Here is a 4,495-nt window from a genome sequence, read left to right on the forward strand (position 1 = left end):
ATGCTCACAATGCTTATAGTAGTGTGGATTGTCCTATCTAAAAACTGGAAAATATTCAAAATACTCATCAACATAAAACAGAAAAATGACAGCATATCTATAAAACAGAGCACCACACAGTAATGGGAATGGATAAACTAGAGTTCACACAATCACGTGGCTAGGTCTCACCAACATAATTTTTTTAAAAAATTTACATAAAGTAGTATATATTGTATAGTTGCATATATATAAAGAACCAAAACAGCCAAACTGCTTTTACTCAGGACAATGGCTATTTGTACACTGTACTGAGTACATGTTATACTTAAAAGGTTTAACATAAAGGCATACAGCACCTTCTGTCCATTCTACCCTATCTCTACTCAATAGCATCCATTGTCAAGGGGAAAGACTGACAAAGCCAGAGGGCCTGTGCCTGCAATACCATGACGGTCAGTCCCTAGGAAGGGTGTTCCTAGGTCTGAATTAGCCTATCCAGCCCCACACGTACTCTGCAGCTCACATCTTTATGTTGTACCATGAAGACAACAGAATGGAAGCCACTGGCTTTAGAGTCACAGCCCCCGGCTCTGCTACTAGTCTTCTGTGAGGCACTGGGCACGTCCCTCAATTTCTCCAAGCTCCCTTCCCTTGCTTCAAACAAAATAATGGCACATCGCCGCCCCATGGTGGGTGCATCCTTGTACCAGGCAGCCCCACCCTGACCTAAAGTAAATTCCCAGCGGAAGTTTTCCCTGGGTTTTGAATTTGCAGTAACAGGTGTGAACATTCTAGCAGCAGTTTGATGATCATGTATGACACTGCAAACAGGACAAAAATAAAGAAATAAATAATGGCACATGCTGTTTGCTGCTTCCCACCACAGCGGGGCACCTGTAGCAATGTGGAAAAGCATAGTGATCCCCAACACTCATCATGTGTGACCCAAAGATGTGTGAGCAGAGGCGTGAGACGCCACTGATGTTCTTGGTGACGCTGTTGTGCTAATCCTGGACCCCTCACCTCTGGACAGCTGGAGGGTGAGAGGTAGCTTGGATGGCATCTCACAAGGGTCTTGAGGGATTTGACTCTTCAATGCTCCCCCACTGGGAGGGAGGGAGGAAAAAGCCTGTTTCAGGGTGCAGGGCAAGACCTAGAGGAGGACAAGTGTTGGTCCAGCTGTATATTGCACAAAATGCCTTCTTCTATCTTTTTTAACAAGTGTATTTTTTTCAGTGTCCACAAGTCCCATGCACCTCACTGTGTGCTGGGGACATAGTGGTGGACAAGACAGGATCTCCACTGGGCAGATCATCTAATGCTAGCCACCTAAAGCCAGAGTGGCTCAATATTAATGTTCAACTTCTCCCAGGAGTCAGATGTGATGCCTAGAAGTGATGCAGCCACTTTGTGACTAGAAGAACAAAAGCGATAGATCAAAGAAGACAGAACAGGGCAGAAGGATCAGAGCAGTAGGGCTCTTGATCCTTAATGGCTCCTTCGAACAGCTGCATCTAACAGGACTGCTCATCTCCAGACTTCTTATCAGGTGAGAAAAATGACCCCTTCCTTGTTTATGGCTTATCTTAAGGAGACAGATGTAATTTTAACTGATAGGTTCACGTGGTGACCAGAAATGTTTGTTTCTTTTTTCCATGTGCCCAGAGACTGGTGGTACAGCTATAAAGACAAAGCAAGCAGGCAGACACTAATAAACAACCAATCACCCAAAATCAGATAAGAACCAAAATTAGCACAATGGTTTACACTACTTTAAATAATAAAAAAATTTAAGTAGCAAAAAGTCCAGAGACAGGGCCACTCTAGCTGGTGGCCAACATTTTCAGACACTCTGCAGTCCTCCCTGCGAAGGCTTCATCCTCATTCTGACCTCCTTCAGGGCCGGGATGACCCCCAGGGAACCAGCACAGGAGCAACCAAGGAAGAATTAAACCCGACTTTCCCTGTTTCATTCCTATTAGGAACATGAAGCGCTTCCCACAAGCCCCCATCTGACCTTCCCTGGCCAGAAGTGCATCTTCCCAAGCCAGTCACTGAAAAAAAAAAAAATAGAGATCACTGAGTGGGCTGAATGTATATTAGAGAGCCAGCCAGGACCAGGACAGAGAGGGAGACCGTCTTTCTGAGGAGACAGTATATGCCCCACGCTAGACAGCAGGAAAAATCAGCACCTGTGGACAGAAGGTAAAGAGGGGGAGCTGGCGGGAGCCCACCCCAACATTCCTCAGAGCTTCAGTTACAAAAGTTTGAGCCAATTTCCCCAACGCGTCTCTGCTCCTAAGATAAATGGCTCCGGCTAAAGAAAGTCCACGTTAAAGGGAAAACTAACCATGTCTATGGAAGTCCCCTGCTGATGGCTTCCTAACCATAAGGAGCAGTGGGAGCTTTCCGTACTCCACATTATAATAATAACATCCTGTGTTTGCAAGACTCTTGGACACATGTGATTTCTTTCTTGTATGAAGAAGATCTATAAATCATGTCAGGTCTAGTTGCTGTTTTAGAAATGGGAGACCAAAACACAAAACAAGGAGGCATTTGCTCCAGACAGCCAAGGAAGGACTGAGAAAGCTCAGCCTGGACCACTGACTACTGATTTGGCCGAGGACAAGCAACGCTTGGGAAACTATTAGTACCTTCCTCCAAGGAAAAAGTGATGGGTATTAGGATAAGTCCCTGATCTAATTGGGGCTTATTATGCAACAGTTTGCCAGCCTGGTAACTTAGGACTTTTGATTTCTCTGGGCGCCGCTGGCTCATCTGTAGGGTGAAGATTTTCAGAGTACCTTTCTGGGAGGACTGGGGGAGCCCCTGAGGATTCTCTGGGCTGCTTCATCTTGGCTGAGGCTGCAGACAGCTTTAGCAAGGCCACTCTGTTCCTTCATCTCCACACTGTACCTGAAGAAGGACTGACCCAAACGAGCTGCACCCCTGCCTGGCCTGGGCCTCTTCCGCGGGCTGTTGAGGCTGAGGCCCAGGCCAGGCGCCACCCAGCTCCCTTTCTCCTTCCCTCCCTTGAGGCAGGCTGCTGCTAATGGCTCTCCCTGCAAGCTGCTTCATTAAAGATTTTTTTCCTGTGGAGTTGCAATCAAAGTAAACAGACAGGCCTGAAAGGCAGGGAACTAAAAACCAATTAAGAGGGAATGGGTGGGGGCAGGAGGAGAAAAGAGGCGGGGGTTTTCCAAAGACTCTGTTCTCATGGCAGCCAGCTTCCAAAATAGTCTGGGAATGAAAAATAATGAAAACCACCATGGAGAGGAAAAAGGTTCTGGCAGGAGAGCCGAGACCTCGGAATCGGCCAAACTGTCCAGCTCCCGGCTCCTGGAAGGTACCTGGTGACCTGGTGACCTGCCCCCTATCCCCTTCCCTTCTGACACTGTTGGTAGCATTCCCAGCTGTGGGACTCTCTGCCTCAGCTCCGAGGTGAAGGAGCCCCCTGCCACCCTGGCCCACAGGTGAGCAGCAGAGTGAGGGTAGGCAAGAGAAGGGAGGAGGGACCTGACTAAAGGGAATGTTCTGGACATCAGGGGACCGTAAGTGGACCCTGAAGACAGCCCCTTACCAGTTGCTAAAGGGACAAAGTGATATTCGAGCCAAGAGTGAAGACAGAGTTGGGACTGACCAGAGATGACCCAAAGGTGGCCTGCTCCAGGAAGAGGCCAGGAATCACAAAGTGCGCAGGAGTGGGCCGTGGGTGAAATCACCCCAGACCACAGCAACTGAGCCCGGCACATTCTGCACTGTGCCTGGTGCTCTTTTATGCCCTGAGTCCTGAGCGACAAGACTAATGACTGTCTAAAACTCAAAGACGAAAGGCAGGAGAGCCAGGAGCCCAGCACCAGCTTATGGGCCCAGCACCCGCCATCTTTTCCCCTGCTTGAAACAAGACCTTCCAGGGTGCCCCAGCTTCCCTCACCCTCGTGCGGGGGGAAGCCAGAGTGACAGTCTCCAGCAGTCGTTCCTGGTGCTGTCTCTGAGGCAGCTCTGCTGCCCACCAGGAGGCAGGGGTAACTATCTCCAGACCCCCTTGTGGTCTGGTTTCTGTTTCACTGGGGAGGCAACAGGAAAGCTGAGATCTTATTAAGTTGACTTGCAGATGCCAAAAAGGAACAGCAGCCAAAATGAGGTTAACCCTTTCCCGCCCCTTCCTCCACCCATCTTCCCACAGACATAAGAGCACTGAACCCTTGATCCCCCAGAGCCAGGGGAACAGCCACACGGTCCAGGGGGAGTGGGGCCTCCCAGATAGGCTGGTGGGTCAGGACCCGTCCTGCACCAGTGTACAGTGCAGGCCAGGAGGCTCACGGGCCAACAGCCCTTGCCAAATGGCCAGGCTCCTAGGTGGGAAGCTGGAGGCTCAAACCAGAGCCAGCTCCTCCAGATGGGAATGAGGCGATGTGAGAGCTGAGGCTCTCAGGGCCCTGCCTTTCAAGAAAGTCCAGCCTGCACTGAGTGGGAGCTCACTGGAAGTGGGATGGTCCTGAGCAGCCAA

The 4,495-nt window shown here is 49.7% G+C and overlaps 1 long non-coding RNA gene and 1 other non-coding gene across 2 annotated transcripts; one reads left to right on the forward strand and one right to left on the reverse strand.

The window, feature by feature from the left end:
• Positions 1-650: 650 nt before the first annotated feature.
• Positions 651-815, forward strand: LOC111757744 (small Cajal body-specific RNA 16). The gene has a single exon (XR_002792038.1). It is a non-coding gene; the product is annotated as a small Cajal body-specific RNA 16 (non-coding RNA).
• Positions 816-1,738: 923 nt separating this feature from the next.
• LOC134471209 (uncharacterized) lies at positions 1,739-4,123 on the reverse strand. The gene is made up of 2 exons (XR_010040521.1): positions 2,790-4,123; positions 1,739-2,036 (listed from the first exon to the last, which is right to left on the reverse strand). It is a non-coding gene; the product is annotated as an uncharacterized LOC134471209 (long non-coding RNA).
• Between the last annotated feature and the right edge of the window lie 372 nt (positions 4,124-4,495).

The sequence above is a fragment of the Cavia porcellus genome, unplaced genomic scaffold (assembly GCF_034190915.1).
Source record: "Cavia porcellus strain 051 isolate PalLab524CR breed Dunkin Hartley unplaced genomic scaffold, mCavPor4.1 scaffold_1, whole genome shotgun sequence".
Classification (NCBI taxonomy): domain Eukaryota; kingdom Metazoa; phylum Chordata; class Mammalia; order Rodentia; family Caviidae; genus Cavia; species Cavia porcellus.